The 21,175-nt window shown below is 38.6% G+C and overlaps 1 protein-coding gene and 2 non-coding genes across 3 annotated transcripts in view; 2 read left to right on the forward strand and 1 right to left on the reverse strand.

The window, feature by feature from the left end:
- The window catches only part of HECW2 (HECT, C2 and WW domain containing E3 ubiquitin protein ligase 2), a 445,024-nt gene that overhangs the window by 72,341 nt on the left and 351,508 nt on the right, over positions 1 to 21,175 (forward strand). The window lies entirely within an intron of this gene.
- On the reverse strand, positions 15,158 to 15,262 carry LOC126009789 (U6 spliceosomal RNA). The gene has a single exon (XR_007495992.1). It is a non-coding gene; the product is annotated as a U6 spliceosomal RNA (small nuclear RNA).
- On the forward strand, positions 21,063 to 21,169 carry LOC126010414 (U6 spliceosomal RNA). Its single transcript, XR_007496444.1, has one exon. It is a non-coding gene; the product is annotated as a U6 spliceosomal RNA (small nuclear RNA).

Below are 21,175 nucleotides of genomic sequence, written 5' to 3' on the forward strand. Positions count from 1 at the left end.
GGGGCAAGGCCAAGGGTGAGCTTGGAGTGAAGTGGTTTCCTAATAAAAGAATAATAGAAGTTGGTGCTTTAACTCTCTTCTAAACATCCTGTGGGTAGTTCTGTAGAATTCCTTTGTAGTAACCTCCCACAGGATTGCTTAGTTAGTATGCAGGTACCTTTGAAATGGCTGGAATGAGTCTGAGGTTATTGTGCTGGTTTGTAAATTCCTCTTTTTCTTGCCATCCCAGACATTCTGTGTTTTTGAAACTGTGGTCCAGAGCTGCTATATTAATATCTTGAGGTAGAGCCTGGATTCTGAATTTTAAACAAGCTCCCCACATGTGAATAGATACTCTTAAATTTTGACAGCCACTAAATCTTTTCTTACTTCCCCTCTTTGTTCTTACCACAAGCCCTCAAGATCCTCAGAGACAGATCCAGTATGTAGTGGTGGGTGGGAGAAAGACCAGGCCCCTCTCTGTAAAGTGTTCTTGATAAGGTGTTCTTTGTGCTTCCTGATTGCTCAGTTCATTCTTTTTCTTAAGCTCTCTTCAACCTCACCCCAGTGTATTCTGTGGCCTGTTCTGTTCTGGTTCATGCTGTCCTCTTGTTTTATGTGAAATTTTTTCATAATTACCGTCATCTGTGCCCTGTCTTGTCTGCTTAGTAGGCTAAGAACTCTGCCACCTCTCAGCCTCAGTTTCAACCTTGTTATAAACCTTTGGATCTGGCTCCTATCTAAATGTTTGACGTTTGAATTCTCATTGCCTTTCCTCCAGGACCTATAATTTTTCCTGCCCTTCATTCTATCTTCCTCCGTGTATAGCACATTTTTAGATTCCAAATAGGTTTTTCTCAAAATACTTTTAAAAGTTAAAAAAAATTTTATTTTATTTTATTTTTTGTGTTAGGGATTGGATCCATAGGACTCACATGACAGGTAAGTTGTGTACTGCTGAGTTCCTCTAATTCTTGCCTTAATTTCTCCTACTTCACTTTTATTTGCCCCTAGTAATATATTTTCTTGGAAAATTTTTTTATGATAGTACTGTGTGTAGATTCTCCTTCCAAAGATGATTTGCCTTAAATGCTAACTGAATTGTTTTCTAGGAGCAGGAAGACTATGACATGAGAGAAAAAAGTAGTTATTTCTTCTCCCTTTTCTTTTAGAGTGGGAATGACTTTAGGTCAAATTGAATAGAGATGGATAGATTTTTTTTTTCAACCCTCCCTGCTTTTACTGTTTATTTGATTTCTGGTGTTCTGATCAGGCTCTGATCTGATGCTGCTGACCTGTGTCTCTGGGACATTTGAGGAACACTCTGCTTGTCTCATTACTGCTGCTATTGCTCCCATCAAATGCTGCCCCCAGACTCAGTCATCAAGATCCAGTGAGGTGCTGTGGTCTTCTCACTTGATGGATTGATGCATTGGTGTTTATTGGCACCATTGATTTGATGGATTAGGTGGGTTAGTAGGAAGGGTCATTGTCCTTGTTGTCCTTAGCTTCAGAGAATTGGATTAGTGCCTTCTGGTGATCATCAGCAAGTAATTCCTTGATATGTTATCTCTTCTCACTATCAGTGTAGAAGTAAGTCTGGGAAAGGAATTTAGGCACCACATTTGAACTCTAATGCTTATCAAGAACTCATTATTTTTTTTTATAAATTGCTACTATCTTCTCATCAGTGGAAGGATTCTGACAGATGATGGGTCTAGAAATGTAGGGCAGTTTTGTGAGGCCCAGCATGCTAGTTTTTAACACTTTTGGGTTAAAAAAAATACATATTCTAGGAAGGAGAAACTATGATACTAATCTTTATAGTCCAGCTCTTTCATGGTATTATCTATGGAAACCCTCTCACAGCTGTCAAAGATAAGAGTGAGATGTCACTATGCTTGACATAGTGACTGACATACATATGTGTGTGTCACTATGTGGCATGAGGTATACCATGACAAAGCCAGAGGGTTCACATACATTTTGTAGTTGTTCACATAGCAGGTTACTTTCTTCTTGCGAAATATGTTCATCTCCTTTTTCTGTGTTTCCTCCATATTCAAATGTCTTTAGGAATGTCTAAGAAAATTAGAGCTTTGAGCTTAAAGGCTTGCTTTATCTTTTCAGGTTTTTTGAAGTGTACCCAAATTATTAAGCCTCAGTCTCCTATTGTCCCTTTCTGCAGTTGTTAATTGATAAAGGCTAGAGTGGGAAAACAATTTGATTAAATTCTTTCCAGTCTTGTGATTTCCAGGAAGCTATTGGATTTTTGTTTTTGTTTTTTGAGCCATACCCGGTGACGGTCAGGGGTTACTCCTGGCTATGCACTCAGAAATTGCTCCTGGTTGGGGGACCATATGGGATGCTGGGGGATCGAATCGAGGTCTGTTCTAGGTCAGTTGCGGGCAAGGCAAATGGCCTACCGCTGCGTCACTGCTCTGACCCCAGGATTTTAAATTTATATATATATATATATATATTTTTTTTTTTTTTGGAGGGGGGGAGGCACATCAGGCTGTGCTTGGACTTACTCCTGGTTCTGTGCTCAGGACTGGCTCTTTGCAGTGCACATTCAATAGCAAGGCATGCACCCTCCTGCCTGGATTATTTTGTTCTTTGCCTGGTCTTCTGTTGGAAGCAATGTGGAAGGAAGAAGCACACCAGCCTGGTGAACAGTTTGAGTTTCCCCAGTGTGGGTGAGGACCGACCTACATCTATTTTTGTACTGATTCTGATTTGGTGTTTCTTCACTTGGAGTCTTGACCAAGTTTCTGAATGCTGCAGTGATTTTCACAAGATGGGAAGTCTGTTTTCCCTCTGTGGCTGTGCTGGAAGAAATGAAACCAGTGAAGCTTTAAAAATGTCTTTTCAGGGGCTGACTCTTTGAACACTTGAAAAAGCTTTTTCAGTACGAGTGTCTATTGGTTGCCTTCCTTGTCATTTTGCTATTCATATATCAGTGTGGATGGAAGATGAAAGGAGGTGACAGATAGTCGGGGCTGGGGGCCAAGGTACTTTTAGGGGCTCTGTTAATTTAGGGTTTGCCATTTCAAGAAATGTCCTTTCCAGATTTGGAGGTACTGTGTGGTCATCCATATAGAATCTTTTTTATTTCAAAGGCCCATGCAAGATGCCTTGATCCTAATGTGGATGGAGAAAAACTGGGATCAGATGTCCCTCATTCCAGTCAGCTCTGGCCTCCAAGGGGAAGCCACTAATAGGCAAAGTAAGGAGCATCCTCTTGCTTCACAGTGGAGACAACACTGGGGATGCTGCCTGAGACGGAGGCAGGTGGTGTGTTAAGCAGGTTCTTGGGAGCTACTTTTAGCTCTTTGAAAAATTTATATCTCAAAGGCCTCAATCTCTCTCCTGCGTCACAGCTGCTGGCCTACATTCACTGAATATGCTGCTTCTCTTCTGATGGTTACAGAGGAGAGCGAGGGATGAGTGGCTAGAAGAGGATTCAGTTGTCAGTTCAGATGCTTCCCCACCCCTATTCTTATTTCTCAAGCTGGAAAAGCTTCTTCCCAAGGCATTCTTAGGTACATATTATTTCAGAAGGAAAAAGAAAGATCGCCCTACCTCCTACCCCTTCCACCCATTTCACACATACTCACTGGGTCGAACTCTCAGAACATACTACTACCTATAATGTATTCCTATTTATTAATGCTGACACAAGTGATTTATGGCTGACGGCAGAGAGAAGCTGCATAATTTACAAAGGAAGCAGAGGAAAGATATTTTTCTGCATGAAGACAAGAGGCCTTGGCACATGCTGAGAACTCATTTACAGTCAGATGGAACCTTTCCTGTGGTCAGGAAACAGATCTGCAAAAGAAGACTGTAAATAGTGTGAGGGTAATGTTCCTATATAGTACTTTCCCATTGTCTGATCTCATTTACTTTAGAACCCAGAGTCGGGCCTTTTTAGCAGAAGCCTATTATCAGTAAAGGCAAATGCAATCAAGATTCTGGGAATAGTCTGCAACAGTAAATCAGGGAGCAATAATAAAAAAATAAAACTCTTAGCTTGGCTGACAGCTCATAAACAGTATTACAACAGCAGATGCTCTGGGTTGAATAGTTTATGCTAGTGAGGATGGGAATTTTGGACAGTAATGGTTTTCTACAATGATAATATATTTAATTCCCTGGCAGATTCTAGTTTTTGTTCTTGCAAAGCATGAATGGAAGATAGTTGTAAAACTCTTATATTAGGCCTTTGGTAATATTCTGGAATCATACATTGACCTTATATAGTCTTATAGCGAGGAAAACCGAGACAGAAGAGAGTCAACCTAGTTGAAGGTGATAGTAACAGAAGGACTTTCCTGATTAAACACATTGCTAATGGAGAATTAAGGATGAAATTACACCGGTGTATTCATTTCCCAGAGGTATAGACTAAAGAAATATGATTTTGCTGAGATTCATGAAGAAGGGATATCCATCTGACAGACTGGAGAGTGAAGGGCAAGGCAGGAGGATGGGAAGAGAAATGAGAAACAAGAAAGGAAATAAAGACAATTCTTGGCTGTTGTGATTCAAAATTAATGTGAAAGTCAAGGTTCATCCAGTGTGTTTGATGTTAGAAAAAAGGCTCTAGAACAGTCTATGAAAGAAAAAAAAAAGAACAGTCTATGGATAAGAAATTAGTTGCTGGAAGTAGAATTTTGGAAGCAGATCTTTAAATCTTCCTTTGGTTGCTGCTTTTCAGCCAACATAGGAATCTATCTTACAATATCTCTGTAGGGAATAAGTTATTTCAGTTTGAGTATTTTCACATTGTAATTCATTAGTGTCCCAAAACTGTCCAATCTCTGGTTTCCAAAAAACAAATTAAAATATACCAGCTAATGGGCTGGAAAGTTAGTACAGCAGGGAGGGCATTTGTCTTGCACATGGCTGACACAGGTTCAATCCCTGAAATCCCTAATGGTCCCCAGCCTGCCAGGAGTAATTACTGAGCACTGCAGGTGTGGCCCCCAAAACCAACATATATAATATATTATATAGTTTATATATAAACAGCATATATAATGTATTATATAATGTATACACACATATATTAGCTTAGCTATATTATATATAAGTGTATATATATGCTGTCTTAGCTTTAATATCCAAGGAAGTAGCTCTTCTTTCTCTTCTCCATTTTTCTTCTTTCTTCCACTTTTTGTCATTAATTCCAAAAGAAATGCTGCATTCCTTCACTTTTCCTTATTAGGAAAATAAAATATGAAAATGTATCCACATTATAGCAGGGCAGTGGAGGAGATCTTCCCAGATTGCATAGTGACCAAGGTGGTGGTGGTGGTGGTGGGGTATTTTCAAGGCCATAATTTGAGATGCCAAACATGGATGTTGGTGCCACACAATGATATCTGGGAAGAGGCTTCTGCCTGTCAAGCTTAGCCTGTCTAAGGGAAGAACCAATCATAATGAAGAAAGGGCTTTCTATCGGCTTTAATAATAATCAGCTCTCTAATAATAAGTCCTCAGATATAGGCAGGATTGCTCCAAGAAGGTGATGTTGAAGCTATGATCTGGAGATAATAAGTAGCTAAGTTAACTTTAGAAGAAGATATAGTATTATGGGCAGAGGAAAGAAAGTATGCAAAGACTGAGGTCAAAGAGAAAACGATCTCTTTGTGTACCTGCAAAACACTGAAAATGGTACGTTTGTTGAGACAAGCTGCTGTGAAAGTGTCAAACAAATTACAGTAAGTAAAAGAAAAAAGAAATTAATTTGTTCCCATGGAAAAATCTTGAAATGATCAGTAAACCATGGTGGAATAGGTTATTTTACACGTAACAGACATTCTGTGCTGAAATTTTATTTTAAAAAAACCTTGATCATGTTCTTTGCTGATGAAAAACACGGTATATTTCTAGAATCCCTTATATTAACGATTGGAATCACTGATATTTAATGATGCTGAAAGTCAGAAAGAAATTTTTATTGGACACATGTTGAGGAGAGTGGAACCCTGGGTTAAGGTTAGGCTTAATCTCTCAGAGGTAGGGAGAAAATCACATAGAAGTTGACCATATGAAGCTTAATGGGCAGGAGAAGTCCAGGTAGAGAAGAGAATTTGTTGTTGTTGTTGTTGGTTTTGGCTCTAATCTTAGAAATTCAGGGGACTATATGTGGCGCCTGGGATTGACTATGTACAAGGCAGGATCCCTGTTCACTATACTATCTCTGTGGCCCTCAGAATATTTTTGAAGAACTCATTTTAAGAGGGAACATGGTACATTTAAGGGACTGAAACACTGGAGGAGAGTTTTAATTAGGATATATACTTTAAGATGTTTTAGCAAAGAGTCCACAAATCTGATTGATTGAAACAAGATTGAATATAGTTTATTTCTCTTCTGGTTAAAGGTCAGCATTTGGTTCAGTGACTTTAAGCTTTTTATAATGAGGACTAGTATCTTTCTTTAATGGATCCACATTTATTACCAAGGCAATAAATAAGTGATTTTTCTTTATTTGTTTTTCTCTACATGCAGAACAGCACCAATCCACCGACCAGTAGTTCAAGAATATTGTCCAAGTGGGTCGACCCGAGGAGTGTTTTTACAATGCTAACAAAAATGAATTCTTAAGTAGAGCCCCTTTAAATGAAAGTATTGTCCCTTATCTATAAAGTAACATATAGGCATAAATCTCACTGTTACTCTTTTTTAAAGTAAATTACAAGATAGCCACATAAACTCTGTGTTTAGGATTTATTTGAAGGTAAGCATGAGAGGACAGAAAGTGATTAACACCTTTCTCTAACACACTAGATCTAGGGGAAAGAACTTCCTAGAAAACTCCTTGGCATAAGGGAATAACTTTTCATTTTGGATCCCTCAAGCGATATGCAGAAGATCGCTTGCCCCAGCAATTCTCTGCCATCTAGGCTCTGGGTTCAGTGCAAGGACCCAAGGATTTGATTCTTCTTAGGTCCTGGGGTGCTATGGCTCTTCTGTGCCACATGATGCTGGTAGCCTCCAGAGACACCCTGATCATTCTCAGCAGCCTCCATGGCTATACCTGGTTATAGCCAAGCAATTATTTCTGAGTTGGACACATGCTAGACTATGTCCAAACCACTGTAGTGTCCCAGTCTAAGTCTACAAATTTAGTCGAGGTTGCCAAATTTAGTTACTAGGGCTTTGGAATAGTAAAACAAAATTATAAAGCTGATCTGTTATAATAGTAGCAGGTATTAGGGATCTAGGTTTTGTACTTTTTCACATGCCTGATCCACAGTGCAGTTTGATCCGATTTTCCCTCTTTTTAAATAAAGAATCATGGATTATTTTACACAGTTCTCTGACTTTGAAGCATTGACATCTAAGTAAACATTAAACAGACATACATATTGTAGGCCAATATTATAAGGGCCCCAAAGGTCAGTAAATCAAATTTGGTTTGCACAGAATTATTTGCACTTAGCTTTTAACTTTATTAGAAGGCGAGGCTGCTATCAGAAAGAAATCCAATAATATGTTGACTAAAGAACAGATGTTTTTATCTCATGTGACAGTTCCAGTATGAATGAGCAGACACCATTACTGTTTACAGTCTATCAGGTATTTTCTAAAGTCGCTCTTCTGGCCCATGTGAAATGTTCATTTATATGGTCATAGCTTGTCTAGCATGGCAGGGTTCTAGTCCATGTACAGATGGGAGCATACGGAGATATGATCACTGTCCAAAGACTTTTGTTTTGGGGCTACACCCAGTGGTGCTTGGGGGTTACTCCTGGCTCTGCTCATAAATCACTCCTGGCAGTGATGGGATGCTGGGGGTCAAACCCAGGTCAGTTTTGTACAAGGCAAATACCCTGCCCACTGTACTTTTGCTTCAGCTCCTATCCAAAGCTTTTTATAGAGTTATAATATCTCCTTACAGTAAACTTCCCTAATAAGTTTTGTAACTTATAATGATTTGATATTGGTGTGATGGTTCCTATTTCATAGAGACAAAGGAAATAGTGCCTAGGATACAAAAGCCACCCATAGAATGAGAGAGAAACTATTCACCCAATACCCATCAGATAAGGAGCTAATATCAAAGATATACAAGGTACTGACAGAACTTAGTAAGAGAAAAACATCTAACCCCATTAAAAAAATGAGGAGACAAAATGAACAGACAGTTTCTCAAAGAAGAAATACAAATGGCCAAAAGGCATATGTAAAAATGATCCACATCACTAATTATCAGGGAGATACAAATCAAAACAACTATGAAGTACCATCTCACACCACAGAGACTGGCACACATAACAAAGAACAAGAACAATCAGTGGTGGTGGAGATGTGGAGAGAAAAGAGAAAGGAACTCTCATTTACTGCTGTTGAGAATGCTGTCTAGTCCAGCCCTTATGGAAAACAATATGAAGATTCCTAAAATAAAACTGGAAATTGAGTTCCTATATGATCCAGTTATACCACTCCTAGGGATATACCCTAGGAACACAAAAATACAATACAAAAATGTCTTCCTGGGGCCGGAGAGATAGCATGGAGGTAAAACGTTTGCCTTGCATGCATAGGGTTGGTGGTTCAAACCCCGGCATTCCATATGGTCCCCTGAGCCTAGTAGGAGCAACTTTTGAGCATAGAGCCAGGAGTAATCCCTGAGTGTGGCCAGGTGACCCAAAAACCAAAAAAAAAAAAAAAAAAAAAAAAAAAAGCCTTCCTCACACCTATATTCATTGCAGCACTTATAATAAATAGCCAGAATTTGGAAACAACCAAGATGCCCTTCATAGATGAATGGCTACAGAAACTGTGATACATATACAGAATGGAATATTATGCAGCTATCCGTAGGGCTAAAGTCATGAAATTTCCTATACATGACATGGGTGTTTCTAAAATCTACTATGCTGAGTTAAATAAGTCAGAGGGAGAAAGATAGACATAGAATAGTCTCACTCATCTATGTGTTTTAAGAAAAATTAAAGACATTATTGTAATAATGCCCAAAGACAATAGAGATGAGGGCCCGAAGGACCAGCTCACACTATGAAGCTCATCACAAAGAGTGGTGAGTGCAGTTAGAAAAATAACTACATTAACAACTATCATGACAGTGGTAATAAGTGACGAAGTAGAATGCCTGTCTCGAAAACAGGTGGGGGGAAACATTGGTGATGGGAATGCTGATGAAGGAAGATATTCTTTTTATGACTGAAACCCCCAACTACAATCATGTTTGTAATCATGGTGTTTAAATAAAATAAAAAAGTATTTATAATAATTTGAGTCTGTGTTGACAAACAAAATCGAGTCACTTATTGAAGAGTGAAGGGAAAGAGCTCATGTATTTCTCTTCTTGGGTACCCTTTCACATACCTCTTCCAAAGGATCATTCGTGGTTTTTTGGCTTCAAAGTAGGGCCTATTCAAAGCTCTTTGAATGTTTGGTGGAATGATTTTTCTCTGGCAGCACGAGAATATTCGTTGTCTTAAATGTTACAGCTTAATCATGTACAAAAACATTGATTCCTTATGTTGTGGTTTCTATGCATAGTTATAGCCCTTGATCGCATTCTATGCCTGTTACGAGGAAGCTATTAAAGAGTCTGATGGCCAGAATTGTTCTCATTAGTCAACTCTCCCTTCTAGTTCTGGGTAACCACAACTTCCTGCCTAGATCAGAGAAGTGACATCTGACATTTTGGGGGTATTTCACAAATACAGATTAGATACAGCCACAAAATTTCCAAACACTTGCTTAATCTTTCTGCTCACTCTTCTCTTGCATAAACCTTTGAGCAAAAACATAAATGATGAATTTCGATTTCTGGAGAGTGAAAAGTTGTAGGGCTGTGGGAATTGTGTCTCCTCAGGCTTGTATGAGAATTAGGATAAGAACCAGGCATGACCACATAATTGTAGTCGCTCTGAAGAAGCACAGGCAGAACAATGAAGCAGTGATGTATTGACAATGCCTTGGATGTGTACAATAGAGAAGCCTTCTTTTTGTTTGGTTTTGTTTTGCTTTTGAAGGAGCATCATGTTCTGAGCTGTGGTTAGAATGCTAGGTTTCTGCACAGCTCTAGTCCCGGTTCTTCTGCTACTGACTCAGCAGACTTTGGAAGTCTATTAATTTTGGGTTGCTTTAGGTAATGAATCATTTTTAAGTGGGTATGGTTTTCTTCCTCCTGTATAGATGAAATGAGAGTGGTTTCATAGCTTTTATGCAATTAAGAAAATAACCTGTTTAGCTTTGTTTTCTATTAATTAGCCAAGACTTAGCAATGGAAGCAACAGTGCTGATATTTAATTCATTGCTTAGTAATGTACCTTTCACTTTAGAATGGAATCATTTCAAGGCACATATTAAAAAGTCTATATTACTTTCATCAAGGGAGAATTGGGCACATTAAGTAATAGCTCTTGATCTCCTGTAAATACAGGCAAACATTAATCAAAAATATTATCATCAACATGATTGTCATCATCATCATCATCATCATCATCATCATCATCATTATCTACTGAGCTCTTGTTACAGGACACATTCTAAAAATGAGAACATCTTTAATGGTCTCTGTAAACAAAAGTGGTTTTTCATTCTATTTGTAAGTGTTTCAGTATTTAAAAATGGCAACTGGATGGGTCAGGGCAAAAGTGCAGAAGGTAGGGCTCTTGACTAGCATATGGCTGACCCAGATTTGATCCCTGGAATCCCACATGATCTCTTGAGTGCAGAGCCAGTCATAATTTCGAAGCACTGCAGAGTGCTCCGAAACAAATAAGAAAACGAACAATAATGGAAACGAGCATGTTCATGCCTGTGAGTCTTTATTTCTTTTTGATTTGGAACCCTTTGGGGTGCAGGGGATTGAACTTCATTTGGCCACATGTAAGGCAGATGACCTGCCTGCTGTAGTATCTCTATGGTGCCCGCCGTACTGAACTCTTAGGAAGGAATATAAACTCCCTTGAGGTATGGTACCAAGCATCTGCACATTTGAGGCTTTTCTGAAATTTTTATGTGAAAAATGAATGCAAATGTAGTATTTTGTTTTTGAGGTATATATTTGGTTTAAATATAATAAATGCTAAATTATTCAACACCAAGTAAATTGGATATTCCAAGAAGAGTGACTTGTTATTTACAGTGCCTTTAGCATTTCTGCTAATTGGGAGTTTGAGCTCCCATACCTGGCAGGAAGAAAGATATCTGGTATAAGTGGCTGAGTTAACATGATTCAAGACCGTCATCATCTATGTTTCTGAAATAATTCTGGGGAAATCTGTTAAAAGTTTTCTATATAAAAATCAGTTATAGACTGGTGATAATTGATAGATTTTGTTTATTTTTCTTCACTTTTCAAAAATAGAATGAAATGAAAAGGACTCATGAGGGAAGAAAAAACCCTTTGAAAGGACAGACTTGAGTTTTACTCTGGGCCCATTATTGGACACATGAACAACTTTTTAGAATGGGTGAAAAGCTATTTCCTTAAATTAAAGCCTCTATTCAGGGGTCCTCAAACTTTTTAAACAGGGGGCCAGTTCACTGTTCCTCAGACCATTGGAGGGTCTGACTATAGTAAAACAAAACTTATGAACGAATTCTTATGCACACTGCATATATCTTATTTTGCAATGAAGAAACAAAACAGATACAAATACAATATGTGGCCCGCAGGCCATAGTTTGAGGACCACTGCTAGTATGTTATTTTTCATTTTACATTCCCAAGCCACATACTTTTGTTTGCTTTCTCCTCCTGTTCAAAGCTTATTTTTGTTGACATTATAAATAATTTTGTCTTACGTATGATGAAGCAATTCTAATCTCTTTGCTCCTATGAGAGCTGACCACCTGTCTTATTTAAATTACATCTCTTGTGACCTGCTTCTCTCCATGCTGACTGCTCTGCTGTAGCATGGGACATGCATGGGCATCTGTCATGGAAAGCAACTATTTTGAGTATCTTCTCAACCTCATGCAAACTGTTTAGTTTGTGCTCACCAGTTAGGCTAATTTATTTTGATAAACCCTCTGGGTCACACCCGGTAACACTCAGGGGTTACTCCTGGCTATGCGCTTAGAAGTTGCTCCTGACTTGGGGGACCATATGAGACGCCGGGGGGGGGGGGGATCGAACCGTGGTCCGTCCAAGGCTAGCGCAGGCAAGGCAGGCACCTTACCTCTAGCGCCACCGCCCAGCCCCTAAAGTGAACTTTCTTAATAACTTATAATAAATAAGTCATTACTTATGACTTATAGTAAATAATATAAATAGTGACTTACAATGAAAAATAATCCCAGACCTTAGGCCATTGAATAAGGAAGTTTATTAGCAAAAATTACAAAGTAATCATAACATTTGTTCTATAAACTCTATGAAATCCCAGATAGCTACCTTTAGAGGAGCTAGTTAAGGGTAGATTATATGATTGATATATCTTCAGACAATTGCAGGGGTATTTTGGCAAGAAGTCTATGCTTATCTCTGGTTAAGAGGACAGGACACATGGACACATTAATATCGACTAAATTCTTTCTCCCACTAATATTCATCTCTCTTCTAATATACCATTTAGTATAGTGCGTTTTCCTCAGTTATTGGCCTTTGTTCAGAGTTCCTGGAAAGGATCATTTCTGACGTTTTAAGAACTATCATATTTGCTAATGAATCTGGATTTTTATCATCTACAACATCTCTGATCAATACCATATGTGGGTGAGAGAAAAAAATGTCACCTCTGGAAATATGGTTCTTTTGAATTAATATCAACTGAACATGTTTGGAATATGTATGCACCAATTAAATTGATCATTAAAACTTAACACATATGTACATTCTATACTGCATTGTTGTGTTATTTTAAAGTAAATTTCAGGTTCTATAATATTTGACTTATGTTCATGTTTAGATTAAATTAAGTAGTTAAAGACTACTGGTCAAGACCTATTCTTGGAGAAGCTCAGGTAAGCTTTGATCAGTGCTGGGTGTAGGCCCTTTAAATTTTTTTTCTCTTTAAAATTTTAAAATAGGGCCTGAGTACTGAAAGGAGATAAAGTGATATGCATTATACTCTGTTAGTAACAATATTGCAAAAACACAGTGTTTAAAAATAAAGGGGAGAGACAGAGAAAAGAGAAAGAGCGAGGGAGAGAAAGAAGCAAAGAAAGAAAGAAAAAAGAAAGAAGGAAAGAAAGGAAGGAAGGAACGAATGAACTGGGGATATTGGTGGCCAGAAATGTGTACTGGTGAATGTTGTACACTATGACTGAAACTCAATTATGAACAACTTTGTAACTGTGTACTCATGTTAATTCAATTAAAGAATTTATTTATAAAATGAACAAACAAGACAAAACAACAACAAAATCAGCCATCAAGACAATCATTTAAATGAGGGAAACACTTTTTATCATCAAAAAAAAAAAAAGAAGAAAAAAAGCAGTAGCACAGTGGGTATAGTGATTGCCTTAACCATGGCCACCAAGGTTTGATCCTAAAACTCTGTCAGGAGACATCTCTGAGTAGAGAGTCAGGAGTAATCCAATAAGCATTCTGGGTGTGGTCCCAAAAAAGAAAAAAAAATGTAAATATCATTTTCTATCCCAAATATAAAAAAGTACATTTGTTTATTTCTAAAACATATGGAAGATCAGAAAAGCATAAATAAATTACAGTTAATTCATACAATCACATAATAGTCTAAGAAAAACCCTAAAAATGAAAAAAATAAGTAATAAAATTTTTTCAGCTTAATATAATTTTTTACTTTTCTTTTACATATTCCTGTAATCCCATAAGAGATATAGAAAAGGTCAGAAATACTTGTGGTCTGTGCATCTGTATCCATCTTTGTTTAAGATTTTCAGGGAAACTTCCCGTATTTTTTTCCTCATCCTTGGTGAATTAGGACAGAAAGACAAACATTTTTAAGAAAAAAATACTGTCATTGTTGTTAGGCAGTTTATTATGCAATGTTATACTTCAGTGTTTTGCGGGAAGAGGGAAGTGTGTAAAGTTCTCCTAGGATATAAGGCTCTTTAATATGCTGATGTCACAGCTGAAATAAGCAGTCAACACCCTATCTCATTTATTTTTGTCGATTGTTTTTCTTTTTTTGGTACAGTTGTTGAATGACTGCTGTGTTATTATGGGAGGAGTTGGTTACAGTGGCTAATCGTGTCTGCTGTGCTGGGGAACCTGTGAAAAGTGGCGTGAGTCCCAAGGGAATAGTCAGTTTCTGATGTCTGGATTTTCCATCACCCCTGTAGGGTTCACACTGGGCTTGAACATGCTACTTAGCATCTACCAACTATTTTTTTTTTTTTGGTTCCCACACCCAGCAATGCTCAGGAGTTACTCCTGGCTCTGCATAGGGAGCACTCCTGATGGTAGTCAGTTTCTGATGTCTGGATTTTCCATCACCCTTGTAGGGTTCACACTGGGCTTGAACATGCTACTTAGCATCTACCAACTATTTTTTTTTTTTTTTTTTTTGGTTCCCACACCCAGCAATGCTCAGGAGTTACTCCTGGCTCTACATAGGGAGCACTCCTGATGGTGCTAGGGTGAATACATGGGTGCCGGGAATTGAACCAAGTTGGGTGCATGCCAGACAAGCACCTACTTGTTGCTTGCTTCTTGGTACCACAGGTATAGCAACAAGTACCTCAGAAAACTGAAGGTACATTAATGATCTATATGATAGAAAGCATTTAAAGACATGGTAGATAATACTGATCTCACTTCTATTCTATCTCAAGACAGACATTATGCATTTCTGTGTGAGCTAAGCTCTGAGTGGGGACACAGATAAATAAAATGTCCTGATTTGTAAAAGTGCACGTAGTTGTAGAGACAGATGCTGCCCCCAGGGGCCTTTGTGGGCTTTGCATGCTGGAAGACTGGGCAGGAACTAGAGCAGCTGCTGGGAGAAGCAGGTCAGAGAGGACACCAGGTGGGTCAGAACCTCTTTATGGGAAGAGGATGGGGCATAGTGAGTAGGGTTTGGAATCCCCAGATGCCCCCGAAGTTCCCTCTGATGAGTTCTCTGGGATGAGGTGCAGCATTCTTTGGAAGGTGACCCTTGCTATTTAGGGTACTAATTATTTGGGTTCCAAATTAGCATTTCCCATGGCATCAGTGAGATGCTTCAGAGTATTATTTACATTGTTTTGTTTTTTTAAATATGGAACGCTTCACGAATTTGCGTGTCATTCCTTGCATAGGGGCCATGCTAATGTCTGTATCGTTCCAATTTTAGTATATGTGCTGCCGAAGCGAGCACTTAGGTTGTGTTTTATATGTGTTTTCTTGGTTGAAACTAGAATTTCTACTGATACTAATTTTTGGAAATTTTGGAGAAAGGGAAAAAGGAAAGAGCCCACAATTCCATAACTGTGTAAGGACAAAGAATTGGAATCCTCCTTCCACTTATACAGGTGTTTATCAAAGCTTGCTTTCTTCTTCCTTTCTTCATTTAAACTGTTAGAAGCTGATGAACACAAGACTGAGTTGTCAACCAAATACTCTATCTGAGGAAGGGTAGAGGAAAAAAAGAGGAAGTAATGGTAGATTATGGGTGTCTGTCTCTGAGATACTTTTGAGTAGATTTTTGGGAATTTATGAGCTCCAATCCTTTTTATCAATAGCTTCTAAATCTTCAAACTGTGAGTTTTTGAGTATTTGGAGATAGTTGGGTGTATCCATCTGTACATTAAAGCTGGGCAATTATTCACTTTTTTTTTGCCTCTCAAATCTCTACTATTGATTTCCTAACTTTTAAAATTTAATCACTTTTGTTTGACTTAAGAAAACCTTTTGAAGGTAGCTCTGTGTCATTTTAAACAGAATTGAGAGAACGGAACCACTGAAATCATAATGAAAACAAAACAATGTAATTAAGTTCTAGGTGGATTCTGCTGCTTGCCAAAGGCACCAAGCCACATTTCTACTCTTTGTTAAAACAGGAGATTAGCAAACATTGAAGATTTATTTATGGCCTGCTGTCATCAGAGGCTTATGTTTTGGTAAAGCTATTGCAATGAGGTTCTTGATTGTATCTGCACTAATTTACTTTGAAGGTGCTTCAGTCTAAATGGTTTGATCCTCACTTAATCTGCTCCTTTGAGGCTGTTATTATTTCAGATATCCAAATAAGGATTTAACACTTTCAGTAGTGAATATTTAAAACTTCAAATATCATTATTGAAATTTATACCAGAGTGTATAATTAGCCCAAGAGATGATGTTAGGAATAATTTTTCACTCATAAAATGAGTGCCAGAGTAGGTTCGGGCTATCGGGAGCCCAAGAGTAGCTCTTGTCTTCTACCCTTGGATACAGGCACTTTTTTTTTTCAGGCCACACCCGTTTGATGCTCAGGGGTTACTCCTGGCTAAGTGCTCAGAAATTGCCCCTGGCTTTGGGGGACCATATAGGACGCCGGGGGATCGAACCGCGGTCCTTCCTTGGCTAGTGCTTGCAAGACAGACACCTTACCTCTAGCGCCACATTGCCCGCCCCGGATACAGGCACTTTCTGTTTGCAGACAAGGACCTCGGGCATCATTCTGGAGGTAGCTTTTATGTGTGTTTGAAGAACTGAGGGTTTCCTAGACCTACAAAGCATAAGTGACACCTACTTAATAAATAGACCATTGACTTAGTTTGGTCCAGGACTGGATTTCTGTTAGGTTACTCATTAGGATGCTTATGAAGAATGAAGGTGGCTAAAGTCTAAGCTTAGCTGATTCTTACTAAAAAGATGAACATTTCTTGAAAAGTTTGCAATAATTCTCTACTTTTACTCAATGTGATTGAGTATCTATGATCAAGCAACACCCCACACCACCAAACTTAGAAAATGTGGCCCCAGACTTGCAGGGGTCCTCAAACTTTTTAAACAGGTGGCCAGTTCACTGTCCCTCAGACCATTGGAGGGTCTGACTATAGAAAAACAAAACTTATGAACGAATTCTTATGCACACTGCATCTATCTTATTTTGCAATGAAGAAACAAAACAAATACAAATACAATATGTGGCCCGCAGGCCATAGTTTGAGGACCACTGCCCCAGAGAAAGGTATAGTTGCAAGACTTTACCTTGTTTGAAATATTTCTCAAATTTCCTATACCTCAAACTATCTTTTCTAATTTAAATTTTCTTTTTCTTTTTCTTTTTTTCTTTTTTGGTTTTTCGGGCCACACCCGTTTGATGCTCAGGGGTTACTCCTGGCTAAGCGCTCAGAAATTGCCCCTGGCTTGGGGAGACCATATGGGACTTGTGGGGATCGAACCGAGGTCACGATCTTTCCTTGGCTAGCGCTTGCAAGGCAGATACCTTACCTCTAGCACCACCCCGCCGGCCCCTAATTTTAGTTTTCAACATGTCGTGGATTGATACTATACATTACATGAAAGGTCCATCATGCATATAAAACACGAGCTCTGACATTTTCTTATTAAATTCAGTACATAAAACGGCAATCTAATAAATAACAAGCAGAGCATAGGAAAAATGCAGAAATTCTAATGACAAAAACTGTAGATAAGAAAGTGAAAGTGTTTTCTTTTTTCTTTTTTTTTTTTTTTTTTTTTTTGGTTTTTGGGCCACACCCGGCGATGCTCAGGGGTTACTCCTGGCTGTCTGCTCAGAAATAGCTCCTGGTAAGCACGGGGGACCATATGGGACACCGGGATTCAAACCAACCACCTTTGGTCCTGGATCAGCTGCTTGCAAGGCAAACTCCGCTGTGCTATCTCTCCGGGTCCTGATTGTGTTTTTCTTTATAAACCTGCAGCTGTAACCAGACAAATAGTTTTAAATAAAGTAGTGATTTCACATTTTGTTTGCCTACACACAGACTTTGAACTGTGAATATCTTTTTAAAAAATTCTTTTTTACACTGCCAGTGAACCTACCTTATGTTTAAGAACCTGTTTACTCATTTGTATTGATGCCATGTTCCTCTTCTTTCTTTGTTTTTTTGGGCCACATCTGTACTCAGAAATTACTCCAGACAGTCTTGGCATCCCATAAAATGCTAAGCATCAAACTCTAGTCCCACTAACATATTACTCCTAAGGCATAATGTCTATCTAAAACATTTTAGATTTTTTAATAATACAGTAAAGAAACAAGTTTCACAAGTTAATGTGTTGACAGAAAGGGAAGAAGAAATTTTAGCATATTGACACATTTATTTGAAACTTTCAGGAGCCAGAGCAATAGTTCAGCGATATGGCATTGACCTTCCATAAACTAACTTGAGTTCAATGCATTCCAGGCATCCCATATGGTCTCCCCCAGCACTACCAGGACTGATTCCTGATTGTAGAGCCAGGAGTAACCCCTGAGTATTTTGGGGTGTGGTCCAAAAACAAAACAAAACAAATTAAAAACTTGTTTTACTTTCAGGCAAAGTAATACTGTCATTTTCAAATGAATTTTCATCCTTGTTAGTAATGCATTTCAACAATTTTATAGTATATCATTTTCTTCTCAAAGTAGGGAATGATTTCTGAATTTTATGCACTTTCGAGTTTTAGTTCTCAGCTAACCTAAAGCCACTCTATGCAAGAATTTGGTCCTCTTGTATACTATTCTAACCTGACTATTACCCTATCATTAGACAAAGTCTACTGACTCCAAGCTTAAATATCAAATTATGCCCCAAATGCTTGATGTTTGTAATTTCTTCCTCATAATTGTTGTGCTTACTTCACAGATTGGTAGCAAATCGCTTTCCAATGGTCCACCAGCCACTGAATTTACTTTTTGAGTTATGCTGGTGTAGATGATACCTTAATATAGTTGTCTCTCTCTCTCTCTCTATGACTTATGTTTTATCTTCTCTTCTATGCCAATCCATATTTTCTTTTAGTATAGTGCCCTCAGAATCTTACTTTTGTGGCTTCTGCCTACATATGTAACCACATTCATTGTCTTCTGTTTATGAGACCAAGCATTTTCTCACTAAGAACACTGCAAGCTCTATCAGAAAAGAAGTTTAGCATTGTGATGATCAAAAATTTTAAATGCTTATTGAATACCCTTTAAGTAGATTGTTTTCAAAGGTGAAAGAACAAGACCCAGTGTCATAGATTTACACTTTAAAGACATCTAAATTTGCATATAAAATAGATGATGATGATGATGATGATGATGATGATGATGATGATGATGAAGGTGGTGGTGGTGGTGATGATTATACAGTATACTGTTTTAGGGGAGAGTTATAGGGCAGGTGTCTGGGGTGGTACTTTAGGCTGCCAAACCCTGAGAACCCATATATGCAAAGCCAATCCTTTGGGCCATTTATCTGATCTAATAAAATATGCTCTTATCTTCAATATTGCTCATGCCTAGAACAGTAACGTAAAGAATAACGAATATGTTGTTGGACCACTAGCACAGTGGATAGGGCATTTGCCTTGCATGTGGCCTACCCAGGGTCTATCCCTGGTATCTCACATAGTTCTGAGCCTGCCAGGAGTGATTCCTGAGTGCAGAGCCAGGAGTAACCTTTGAGCACCACTGGATGTGGCCCCAAAACAGAAAAACAAACAAACAAAAAAATAAGGGATATAAATACTGGGCTGGTGCTGGAGAGATTGCACAATGGTAAGGCGTTTGCTTTGCACACAGCAGATTCAGGATGGATGGTGGTTTGAATCCCGGCATCCCACATGGTCCCCGTGCCTGCCAGGCGTGATTTCTGTGTGCAGAGCCAGTAATAACACCTGAGAGCCACAGGGTGTGACCCCCCAAAAAAATACTGGGTGATCTTACTCATCTGGAGTATACAAAAAGAACAAGGGAGGGGCCAGGGAGATAGCACAGCGGTAGGGCATTTGCCTTGCTTTCAGTCAACCAGGGACAGACCTGGGTTCAATTCCTGGCATCCCATATGGTCCCCTGAGCTTGCCAGGAGTGATTTCTGAGTGCAGAACCAGGAGTAATCCCTGAGGGCAGCTGGGTGTGGCCTCAAAACAAAACAAAACAAACAAACAAAATGAACAAGGGAATAATAGGTATCACATGAGTCAAACCTTTGGTTCTGGATTACACAACAAAATATACCAAGTAAGGGTCCAATAGGTGGCACAGAGCTGTAAGGTGTCTGCCTTGCTGGCACTTGCCTAGGATGACCTCAGTTTGATCCCTGGTGTCCCATATGGTCCCCCAAGTCAGGAGCGCATAGCCAGGAGTAACTCCTGAGCGTCATCGGGTATGGCTCCCCCCAAAAAACCCCAAAATATCTATATCTATTTTTGTCTGTCTTATCTATCATCTATCTATCTATCTATCTATCTATCTATCTATCTATCTATCTATCTATCTATCTATCTATCTATCTATCTATCTCTCTATCTATCATTTACCAAGTAAGTTGGTAGTGTAGGAGTGGTACGATGCACTGGATGAGGCAGAGGGACTTAGTGGAATGTCTTGGGCACTTTGAGGCTGATGTGAGATAACTATGTGTATTAAACCAGGAATGTTAATACCATTATAAACATACAACCTAAGCTAAATTAAATTTAATCTTAATAAAAGGTTGCTAGGGGTAAAGTGACAGTGAGTGATGGGAGGTTTCTTGGATCATTGTGGAGGCATCTAACACTGGTGATGGTTGTAGAGCTAGAATACTGTTATGCCTGAAATCTTTTACTGTTTGGGGGTATACCCAGCAGTGCTCACACATCACTCCTGATGTTGCTGGGGACCATATATGGTTTTTGGAATGGAACCTGAGTCAGTTTGGAACAAGGCAAGTGTTTTACCAGCTGTACTATTTCTCTGGCCCTAAAATTATGTTATTAATGGTATTATAAACCATGCTGCCTAAATAAAAATGGAGTGGTGGTATGGAGGAGAAAATAAAGAATGGAATGAATTATTGAATAGTTTTTGTTTATTTTCTTGATGTGAAATATTAATGCATATTTGTTAGTGTATTAAGATAGTGAGAATTCCTAAGAAGTTAAAATTGTGGATGTAGAAATGAGGAAGCCAACTGGCCATAACATAAAGGTATTGGTCAAGGGCTTGAACATTTTGTTGGTTTAGAAATGAGATAACTGTGCTCGCTTCGGCAGCACATATACTAAAATTGGAACGATACAGAGAAGATTAGCATGGCCCCTGCGCAAGGATGACACGCAAATTCGTGAAGCGTTCCATATTTTTTCAATA

The sequence above is a fragment of the Suncus etruscus genome, chromosome 5 (assembly GCF_024139225.1).
Source record: "Suncus etruscus isolate mSunEtr1 chromosome 5, mSunEtr1.pri.cur, whole genome shotgun sequence".
In the NCBI taxonomy this organism is placed as follows: domain Eukaryota; kingdom Metazoa; phylum Chordata; class Mammalia; order Eulipotyphla; family Soricidae; genus Suncus; species Suncus etruscus.